Here is a 12,443-nt window from a genome sequence, read left to right as displayed (position 1 = left end):
TTCTTAGATAATTGGAGATATACACTGTATAATGGAGAAGGAGGAATATGAATGGGGAGAGGAGGTCAAAGACAGTGAAATAGTAGAAAACATGAATCATGAATAAAAAATATTTCAAAAAACGCCTTTGTTTTCTGAAGAATATTAGTATTTTGCCTTAAAACACATTATGGTAGCATTGTTTTTCAAGAATATTCTCATGGCTTCTCAAATCCTTATATGTTGCACATACAAAATTTTATGGAATATGTTTCTGACCATACGTTGAATATTCCCATACCTCTTGACTTTAGACGACAGCTCTCTAGTTCTCTTTTACTGTTTTGCCACTTTTTAAATATTTTTTATTCTTTTTTGTCTTAAATGATTAAACTTTATTTAAATGTTCAAACATATCCTTAAAGTTTTGTTATATTCTTACTAAATTCTTTCATAAAATTGGATATTTTTACATCATTAATCTCAGTTAAAGTCTTGTAAGAGGCCAATATGAAATAGAATAAATGCTTCATTTGTCTAATTTCTATTTTCCTTGAGAAGTAGGAAATATCTTAAGATACAACTTAACCTCCACAATAAGTTAACGACATAGCTGAAATGGTAATGTCTCCAGGTCTACTTAATGATATTGAGGAAATAGAAATTAAAAAAATCAAATGTTGAGTAGGAAGAAGAGAAGGAGAAAAAGTTGATCATGTATAGCATTTTTTTCATAGCAAAATGTCTAATCTTGAGTGAATGAAAAGATAAATAATAGTTTAAAATGAATTTTATGATGCTTAAAAATTATGAATAACATATGGTAAAGCAAAGTATTTGGGGGAAGAGGTATCTATGGATATTTAAGGTATCTTTTGTTTTATCCCCTTATTATTGATACTTGATAAATCCTATTTTCTATCACAGATTACTGTGCTAAACATCACTACCATTTACAGATATCTAGTTCTCTTCTATATTTGGGAATACGTAGGATTAGACTTTCTCTTTCTTAGAATTAGGAATGGCCATGAGTCTTGATCTGACCAATGAAATACAGTCAGGTATGACTTGTTGAATTGAGCATTTATGACTGGTATACAGTTCTCCATTTTCTCTTCTTGCCGTCTTGGCTATAAACATTCTAGATAAGATATTTTTTGTTAGCCTGACTCCCAGAGTGAGAAAGACATGGGGGCAGAAAGCTTCATTGATAAGCATAAAAATATACCATGTCTTAGAAATACATCTTTCTATTTTAAGTTACTAATATTTGGGTTTATATGTTACTGACCATAACCCTACCTATTCTCACTGATAGATCACAGGAAGATCATGACTGGGCTACTATAGGAATAAATACTACACAGATATTTATCATGCAGATATCACTTCTGAAAATTTCTGTTGACACATTTTTGGGGAGAGGGTAAGCAAATTTTCACTATGATGGGTAGTTACAACAAGTTAGGTAAAAAAAAAATGCTGTTGTTTTTATATTGTAGTTTCGATATTTAAATGAACGTGGACAGATATCTATGGATGCTGAGTAAACAAAGGAGTAATCTGTGCTGAATTATCAATTGTAAACATTGCATCAATACTACCCCCACATATAATCTTTCTTGGGGGCCGAATCTACATTTTTCAGGATTCTCTTATCTTTCATGGGTCTAGATGAGTGTTTATCAGTGAAAGGTATCTCTGCAAAATTTAGAAAATGTAAAAGAAGAAACAGCATATATTATTTTCTAGTAACAGTTACAGGCAGATACCTAGGAAGATATCATGTTTTTGAAAATAGCTAGCTGAGGTTAGTAGCAGTGTGAGACTCTTAAGTTTCATTGTAACTACTATATTAATACCTACAAATCACTCATTGTTATATGTGGGTTCCTGGAATTTTTCAAACTACTGTGTACTTAATAACATAGTTTTAAAATGGGTAATGTAAAATTTGATACATCTGTGAGGAGAAATTGAAAAAAATCTACTGTCCTAGTGGGAGAGTCAGACATCAATCTCTTAATAATAGATAGAGGAAGCAGATAAAAAATTCAGTAAGATGACCAAAACTTTACATCACATGCTTGTCTCTAGTCAGAAGTAGAATGTTCCACTGTCTGATCACAAATATATCAAGTTAAATATCAGTATCAAAAGAATAACTATACCCATACATTTGGGAAAAGGTTAATTTTAAAAAATGCATCTAATATATGCAATAATGAAATAGAAATATTAATTTTAAATTCAAGAGCAAGAAATAAGCCCATTACCATGATTTCTATAACATCAAATTTACATGCATTCATGTTTTTGGTTTTAAAATTTTATCTTCTTGATCTCTTGATGATATCCATATTCTATTTTTATACTAATTAATATAATTCTTTACACAGTTCTTAACATCTTATTGATATACCCCACTCTTTCATTATTACCTTCTTCCTTTTCATTCTCCCTTCCACAAAAATGTGTAGTTTAGAACTTGTTATGCAACACTGAACAATATCGTATTTAGATTTTTTTAATGTTAACTAATCCCCTCTTGGATATATCTATTAGTTCATGAATTAGCTTTTTAAAGTGTTTAGTTTTTATTGAACTCTTCATAATATCAAACAAGATTATTGAAAAACATTTCAGAAATATAAAATGTAAATAGATTAGTATGCCCCATGATGACCTGAAGGGAAAAGTAAAAAGCTTAAGTAAGCAGCCAAAGGCCCCACTGTGTCCCTTTCCAATTCTCATTTTTCTATGTCATCTTGGATTTCATGTTTAAATATATTTGTTGGCACTGATTCCATACATGTATTTCTAAATAATATATAAAATTTAGGGGATTTTTTTTATCATATTATCATCACCATACTGGATATGTCCTCTGTATCATCTTCTTAATCCAGTGTTTCTTTGAATACATAAAGCTTGACTTGGTTCTTTTTTATTTCTTACCAAATTTTCATTGCTTGAATATGCAATTGAACTTTGAACAACGTGAGAATTAGGGATGTCAACCCTGTGCACAGATGAAAACCTGCGTATGCACGTTTGACTTTCCAAAAATTTAAGCTGTCCCTTGGTATCCATAGGGGACTGGTTCTAAGACTTCTGCAGATACCCAAATCTATGGATGCTCAAGTCCTTTGTATAAAATGACATGAGACATTGCATACAATCAGCCCTCCATATCAGCAGTTGGTTGAGTCTGCGGATGTGAAGCCCAGGGTAGGAAGAGCCAAAAGTATACATTTGTTGAAAAATATCCACATGTAAATTGACTTGAGCAGTTCAAAACTATGTTGTTCAAGATCAACTGTAATATAAATTACTTTGCTGTTCTCTTATGCATGGACATTAATTTCAAAGACTTCCATTTCTACTTTTAGAAATTCATTTTTAAAATCTTTCTGATTCTTTTTTTAAGTGTTGTTTCCTTTCTTCATAGTTGTTATCCCTACCTATATTTCTTAAATTATATTAAAATTCTTATTTTATAGTCTTTTGTCTACCATGTCCAAGTCGTGTTTCCTATTTACTAAACTTGCTCTCCTATGAACACTTTTTCATGTTGTAATAAATTAGAATTATTTTAGCATACTGACACACGGGTATATGTCTAGTTCTCCGTGCACTATAGAGGGGGCCTGAGATTTATTGCTTTAGAAGACAAGGTTCCTATAGCTAATGAAAAGAATTGTTTTCTAGTCTTCTCTTCAGAGATGAATCAGCCCTTCAAAACTGTGTTTTATATACAGAGCCCGATTCCAGCTCCATTATCTGGCAAACCTGAAACAACTTCCATGCAGAAGTTATCATCCACAACCCACGGAGCCTACATGCGAAATAGAGTTTGGTGTCAGATTCCACTTTTGTGCTCCTTTTGTGTTCTTTCTTCATTTCTGGCACCCCTCCACCCCATCAGCTGTGTATTAAAATATATATATTTAATATTATTTAAAATTTTTATGTGTTTATAGACAGATTTGGAATTACTCTGATTTATCACAGTCCTCATGTTGTCCAAATTTTTTAAAAATGTTTTATCATTTGTTTGATTCTATCCCTGGTGATTTGTCAAAATGTATAAATCAAATTCAATTAAGATATGTGTACTTTATCTTTTAGCCATTTTAGTGTAATTAAGTATAATTAAAATTACTAATTTCCTTTTAAACCCAATGAGTATCAGTATTTTACTCAACTTTTGGATCATATACAACTTAGCAAAGAGTAATATATAGCTATAAAAATTAAACAATAGTGTGTGAATATTACATAAAAGCTAGAATATAAATAAAGAGTTTATATGAAGGATCTTTTCATTCTCTTTTCTTGTTTATACATAAATGGGATTTTACTTTAATACTCTTTTTCTGCCATGCAATTGTTAATTTTTTTAAGTCAGCAACTAATTAAGCATTACCTCCCATGTCAGTTGACATTGTTTTGTATTATCACAATTAATGAGGGCCCATCATGTTCAAGGAGCACCCATCTCATAGATTTCTCTTAAAATTGAGAGTTAAATAATCTAAGGCCTAAGATAAATTATATCTTATTTAGTTCTCATAACAACTCTGATGGAGATACCATAACCGTGCCCTTTTTTAAAAGGTCATAAAGAGAGTTTTATAGTGGTTAAGAAATATTCACACACAAAATATATTACTAGGAAGTTTCAGAGTCCTGATATAGAACAAACTGTCTAACTTCAAAGCCCATGTGTCTAACTGTTATTACCCTGTGCAAAATCCCATCAACATCCATGTAACTAAACTACTATTCTTCAATACACAGATTTTCATAATTAATGTTTTGTTTTTGCAATTTCATAATAATTAAATGTAAAATATTCTTAAGTCTGAATGTAAACCACCTTTGTAAATGTACCTATTGTCTCAGTATACATTCTTAGAAGTGGGAGTGTTGGATTAAACAACTATATTTTTATAGCTTTTAATACATTTTGGCAAATTATCATTTATCAAATTTTTACTAATATACACACTTGTTTGAGCAGTTTAAGAAAGTACCTGTTTTTCTACGTTCATGTCATTATGAGTTATGATCAGCCTTTTTTTCTTTGCCAGTCATCAACCGCATTATCAAAAACTGCAAGTTATGAAATGCATTTTCTTTTATTTAATTATTGATTAGATTGATCATTTCTTCAATTGTTTAATTGCAATTTGTAAAATTCTTTTTATTGAGGGATCAAATTACAGAAGTTTGACTAGGGGAAGAACACTTTAAACAGTTTGCCTCTAGAATGCAGTATGAAGTGTACTTAGTCAAAATCTATAGTTGTTAGGCATGGAAAATAATAAGACAGGAAGTTAAATGGCTTTGGTAATGGCACAACTTTCCTGGCAGTGTCGGGATTGGAACCCAGGTCTTCACAAAGCCACTTCAGGACATTTTCCATTGTCTTACAATTCCTCTGCATTTGTTGTTGATTGATATTGATCAGGTTTTTTTTTTTTTTGGCAATTAAACAGTTCATAATTGAAAAATATTGAGGACAATAGTAATTTATTCTAACCTCCTATGAAACAATTCTGAAAGTTTTAGGATCTATGTAGAACATGGTGTCTTACAACATATTTGGTGTGATGAAATAAATTAGGTGTCAACTGTGGACTGTTATAAGCTTTTAATAATGAAATGCTTCCTTTTTCATCAGGGACAAAAATAAGTGCACTCTTTAAATCAAGAGGATAATTATTTTTTCTGACAAGACTTCACTGTGCTTGATTGAGATTTTAGGATGCATATATATGAGTTGACAGTTTGTATTTGCTGTGTTTTCCCCTAGGTAAAATTTAAATGTTTTGTTAAGTTTTAGTATTATGAGAACAGAGCTCATTAACCCTAAAAATGCCTTTTTGCTCAAAAGAATATTCCACCTGGAAAAGTGATATAAAAATATGTCTCATCATGAAGTAACTATTTAGCTTTTCAAATAAAGCATGTGGCATTTTATTTCAAGACATAATAAAAAAACAGAAAATCTGCGTCCCTTTTCATTGTAAAATCTGTATTTATCCTGACTTTTAAAGAGAGAGAAGTTAAATCATTTTTTTTGCATTAAATTTAAATGAGTTAGTTTTCTTCCTTTTTTTTCTTTCTTTCTTCTTTTTTTTTTTCTTTTAGATTTCTAAACTTGGAGGCTGTGCAAAATATTCAGAGAGCTAACTTCACTGAAGACTATGTACTTAGCAAGCAAGGCAGGCCTACTTTTAATAGTCTTAACAAACTACTACAGTAAAGGTGAGCAGGAAGCATTCTCCCATATCTCCAGATAACACAGAGCACACTGATAACTGTGAAGAACACAATTTTTTCTGAAACAATTTAGCACCTCTTTCTTCAGATTTCCCAGTATTGGTTCTAATGAGGAGATTCTCTCTGAGCATTAAAAGTAATAATGAGTCACCTTGGTGCAGATTAGAAGACTGGGAAGATCTTACATTAAAAATCAAAAAAGGATGGAGGTTTAATAGGAGAAGAATAATGGATAATTGGCATCTATTGAATAATTACTCAGTCATTATTATATATGCTTTTCATGTATTAGCTCATTTTGTTCACACAGCAAGTCCTTGAGGTACAATTACTATCTCTATTTTATGAACAAAGGCACAAAAAGTGAAGACGTATATCCAAGGTTCCATGTTAAGTGTGTGAACCCTGGTAATGAGGTTCCAGAATAAACTCTCTTAATGCCATAACTTCTGCCCTGTGGTCTGATTAAATAGCAGTCCCACATGATGTCCGCAAGGACACCAGTTCTTCTTTATAGGCCCCCTTTAGACAGCTGTGAATTCCTTTGAGAATTCCTCAAAGGAGTTTGTGGAATGAGGTACCATGAAGCTGAATCATGTCATTCATGATTCAAGGCATCCATTAAGGAATTTAAGTAGGAAACCCTGAGTTACATTTAAATTTCTAATTTTCTCTTTGCCTTTTCCAAATTTGGGTTAAATTCCATCCATCTTTTCTACATGCTTATTCTTTTAAACTGCTCGATTGAAAAAAATTCCATGAAAAGCATTACCATAATGAATTTTTTCATGTTTGAAAAAATTAACATGTGTGTGTTCCGATGAACATAAATATAAGAATATAGTGAGTGGGATAGTAAGCCTTTATTAAAAAATTGTTTGATCTGGGTAATAGTCAAAAAAGAAAATAAAACCTTTCCGTTTCTAAACTTACATACAATGCCTAAGTGAATTCCAATCCGCTTTTCCCTTATATGATGTTTTTAAAAGGTGTAAATGTATTTAACTTGTTAAATAAATAAAAGGCAAGACAAAGAGGAAACTAATTTTAAGACATAATGGAGAAAGACTCCAATAAAAAAGGATTAGGACACAGACAGCAGTATTTCATCTTTTCTATGGCTGAGCAGTATTATGTATCACTTCTTTACGCAATCATCCACTGAAGGTCACTTCATTTGTTTCCGTGTCTTGACCACCATAAATAATGTTGCAATGAACATAGGGTACATATGTTTTTACAAATAAATGCTTTCAAATTTGGAGGTTAGATACACAGAAGAAGGATTGCTGGATCATATGGTAAGCTATTCTTAATTTTTTCAGGAATCTTCATACTGTTTTCCACAGTGGCTGCGCCATTCATAACAACATAGATGGATCTTGAGAATATCATGCTAAGCAAAATCAGTCAGATGGAAAGTCAAGAACCACATGATTTCACTCACATGTGGGATATAAAACAGAAAGCAACAAATAAACAAAACAGGCAAACAAAAAATAGACAGACAATAGTATGGTGGTTTCTAGATGGAAATGGGGAGAGGGAGAGGTAGGAAAGGGTAAAGGGAGTCAAATATACACTGATGGAAGGAGACTTGACTTTGGATGGTGAACACACAATACATTATACAAATGATGCGCTACAGAATTGTATACCTGAAAGCTATATAATTGTATTAACCAATATCACCCCAATAATTTTAATACAATTAAAAAAAAGATTAAGACAATAGAAGAGGATATGGAAGTTGAGGGGTAGTGGTGGTAAGGAAAATATGACACAGACACAGTGATTTCACTTAAAAATATTTTTTTTGAATAATATATGCACATGGCATACAATTTAAAAAGTGAAAATGATATCTAGCCACCTGTGTTCCTCAGCCTTTCAGGCTGATCTTTTAACAGACAACTATTATATTAGTTTCTTGCATATTCTTCTTCAATTATGTAGGAACATCATATATAAAATTATATATATGTATGTAGATATATACATGCCTATACATATATATCTATAAACATTATATATAAGATATATATGTGTATATTATTTATATATGTAATATCTGTATGTGCGATTATGTAAATTCAAAATGCAATGCCACTTGAAAACAGAGTTTACAAAAAAATGAGAAATTAAAATGACCAGGAGTCTCTAGATCATTCTTATAAATGCAGTTAATCAGTCTGTCTGTCCCTCAGTGATTTAGCCTCCACCATGCAGCAAGCTTACAGAATTGTAAAGGTAGTGTTTTATTAGGAGGATGTTGAAATCTTCACTTTGTTATGCAACAATTCTTATTTTTAAAAAAGGAGTGGAAAAAGAGAAATAATAAAATGCTGAAGCTATATCCTGGTGACGTTGTGATAGGCTGGGCCTTTTGTACTCTATTTTTAAAAATAGAGAAAAATGCAAAAGAAAAGAGAATTTGGGTATCTTATTATCTCTATTACTTAGCCTAAATAATCTTTTATGAGGAGAATTTTCTTTCCATTTTTGCACAAGCTTATATAACACCTGAGCTCAGCTCCATTACTTAAGGTTCAAATTCTGTGGCAAAGTAGTTGCTCTTTTTTCCTCTCTCCTAAATAGATGAGATCCAAAAGCAGCTAGGAAAAGTATTAATGTGTACAAATTAACCAGGTATAAAAACAAATTTTCACTTGCTTAGAGAAAAAGAACCACATTGATTGCCTTCATCAAGTCAATAGTGTATGTAAGTGAGGCTATGCGGAGCCGTGGGCAGAGCCAAGGAAAGAGCTCTGTCAAGTCAGGAGGGGGAGTGAGGCAGAAAATGACTGGGGTGGCCGCCTGGGAGTCCAAGTTCAGTGAGGAACTGCTCACCAATGAGGCATGAAGCTCCTAATGAATGTGGGTCTGCACCAAGTCACATTCAGAAGTTCTCACATGATTCTTCCTGCACGCAGAAATCTTTCTTAGTAGACTAAAGTCTCTCAGAAAAGCCTGATATGTCAGTAACTAAATCTCCTTAATAAAAACTCAAACAGGTTTTGTATGCCCCTGACAAAATGATTTTCACATTTTCCACAGATCAGATACATTTAGCAAATACTTATTCTGCAACCAGGATGACAAACTCTTTCTCTACATGTAGAGACCCTATGAGACTCTGGTTCTTCTTTAATAGACAAAGGAATCTGTGAAATTAATGAAAGATTTAGATAAATGCTGTTCAATAGAAATATAATGGAAAACATACATGTGAGTCACATGTGAAATTTTACATTTTCTAATAGCCACATTGAACAAATAAAAAAACAAATAAAAATTAGATATATTTTGTCTACAGTCATGCCCTAAATAAGCCCGATCCTGTCTGATCTCGGAATCTAAGCAGGGTCGGGCCTGGTTAGTATTTGGATGGAAGACCACCTAGGAAGACCAGGTGCTGTAGACATAAAAAAATAAAAAAATAAGGGATTGCAAGCTGACATGGTCTTTGCAATCTGTGAGGTCAACCAAGGATTGCCTCGCCTTAAAAAAAAATTGATATATTTTACTTAACCTAATACATCTAAATTATTTTATTCAGTACATATTTGACAAAAGATTTTTAAGATATATTATTTCATATCAAGTTTTTGAACACCAGTGTGTATTTTTTCACTTATAGCACATCTCAGTTCCGACTGCTCATATTTGAAATGCTCACTAGTCACAGTGGCTATAATATTTACCACAGCTCTTGATTCTAAGCTTAGAAAAATGTGGTGTAAATATATACAAACAACATTTTGCATAAAATTTTAGGTGGACCCCTGAATTAAGATTTTCTGTTGACATAATTAAGTGTTCCTTTTAAAAGTTATTTCTTTCAAGAACCGCAGAAATATCTTTGAGAAGGCATAGGATAAAATTTTCCTAACTGTATAAAAACTAAGGGCGAATGACAATGTTAAGAATCTCTGCTATAAGACTGCTATACTTCCCATCTTTTGTTTCCTCATTGGATATGAACATCAAAAATCCTAGATAAGAGTTCACAAACAGCCTGTGAATTGCTGTACTACACACACACACACACACACACACACACACACACACACACACACACACACACACACACACACACACACACACACACACACACTGCTTCCTGAATCATCAGTTGCAAATGTTTTCTATTTACCCGTTTTCTAATTCTAAATCAACTCTTCCCACCTCTCCTGACATTTCTTTCTATGTCTGATTCCTGTTACAACAGGTGCAGTTAGTTGACTCTCCTCTTCATTTCCATTATTCGAATCAAATGAAACAGAATGACCGTTTACAAAAGCAAATTGGTTAATGCTGGGAGTTTTTTTTGGGCAATGCCAACTACTTGTATATCTAGTTCTTAGAAAAAAAGGAAGACAAATGATGAGCTGTGGAGAGGCTAAACTCCACACATCCTGTGCATGGCATTTTAAATAAAAGTCCAAGCTGCCTTTTGTTTCACAATAGTTGTCATACTTATCTCCCTATTTATTTTCCACCATCATTTCAAGGTGTACCAAATAATTTTCATTTTGCAAGACATCCAAGCCATTTTCACAATACATTTTCCAGGCTGAAGTCAATAGCAACCCAAGGGATAGCAAATTGTAATGTTTATGAGGTATAAGTTACAATGGAAGTTAGATACTATAAAGTAAGTGGTTATGTGCCAAGAGATGGAGCCATCAAATTGGCTGCCAAGGCATGTCAACCATTGTAAAAAGGGCTTAGAAAAATCACTTATAGAGTCATAAAGGAGGAGACCTTATAAAACTCTAGCTTTTCATTTGAAACATTTGGGGTAGCTAGAAACAAATCTTCCCTAACAAAATCTGAAGTCCTGCTTCAAATCAGCTCAATTTCAAACTGGACTGGTCTAAGATGTTCCAATCCTAAAAACTGGCCAGAAAGAAAATTTTCTGAAGCAAAACAAAACATAGTCTATTTTCTCAAAATATTCCTATACATTTTCAAACAGTGTGTCCAGCATTCAACTGAAAATTACCCAGCAACCAAGATACATGACCAAATGTATAAACTTTAAAGAAAACAGAAAAAAAAAATTACATTTTGAGTGTAAAGCATGCTCAGGTTATATAAACTGGAGAAATCTTCCAACATAACAATAGTTGCAACTTTCACTTCATTATTAATAATAAATTCAGCAATGTTTCACAGCACCAAAATCTGCATGATATAAGCTATATTTGAGCAAATATTTGGAAGCCATCAATGTTTAAAAAATAATAAAGGTAAAAACCCTATTTTACCTACAAGTAGATGAAATTCATTTCATTTTCATACTTGGCATAATTTATAGTATATATCTCTTTACATATCACCCCAATTTATATCAATATTCTCTTTCCTTAGTTTATACTTATATTTTTGAATTTTGTCAATTGAGTCTAAGAAGGAGCTTTAACTGAAGCTGTCATGGCTTGCAAACAACTCACTTCTCTTCTATCTTCTAAGTAATATTTGCAGCACTGTAACAATAACTAGATAGAATTTGGAAAAAATAAAAACTTCCATGGTAGGCGGGAAAGTATTGAAGTCAGGGGAGAAAAACTTGTCTGAATGAGAATTCAAACCCAAATTAAAAAGAGTTCTGGTAACAGGGTAGAATGGTGATGGCATAATGTGCATGACAGATATTTTCTAATCACTTGAAAACCAACCTCAGAGCCCACAGAGAAGCATTGTGCCATTAATTCTGCTCTGCTCTCCTGCACACTAACAGTCCCTGTCCTAATTAAAAGTGCTCTTGGAACATATGTTTTATTGCCTGAACTGTGCCGTTAGATTTGATATACTTGTGATTCCTGTCATCTGGGATGGGAAATCCCTCTTGGAGGCTTATAACTGTATCAGCGACTTCTCTGAGCAGAGAGCTCTTGAGTATCCTATTGTATTGGCAATGAACAGCAGGTGCAAATATAAAAACTAATAATATCGAAGCCATGCCTTTGAACTCAGTGCTCTTATAGATTTAATGGAAAATAAATACTTGTGTAGCGAAAAAAAAAAGAAAAACATTTAGCTTAAATCCATTTATAGGGTATTCTTATTTTCCTTTGTGAAAGTTGCATAGTTTTTAAAATTCAAAATTTTGTTAATTATTACAAAATCAGAAATTGCCAGCTAATTACTGCTGCTTTCATTAT

The 12,443-nt window shown here is 32.4% G+C and overlaps 1 protein-coding gene and 1 pseudogene across 3 annotated transcripts in view; both read left to right on the top strand.

The window, feature by feature from the left end:
* LRRTM4 (leucine rich repeat transmembrane neuronal 4) overlaps positions 1-12,443 on the top strand; it is a 644,127-nt gene that overhangs the window by 297,064 nt on the left and 334,620 nt on the right. The window lies entirely within an intron of this gene.
* On the top strand, positions 9,582-9,697 carry LOC120594667 (uncharacterized; annotated as a pseudogene).

Source organism: Pteropus medius, unplaced genomic scaffold, assembly GCF_902729225.1.
Source record: "Pteropus medius unplaced genomic scaffold, Ma_sr-lr_union100, whole genome shotgun sequence".
NCBI lineage: Eukaryota > Metazoa > Chordata > Mammalia > Chiroptera > Pteropodidae > Pteropus > Pteropus medius.
The sequence above is the reverse complement of the archived record's forward strand: the minus strand, read 5'-3'. Positions and strand labels throughout refer to the sequence as shown.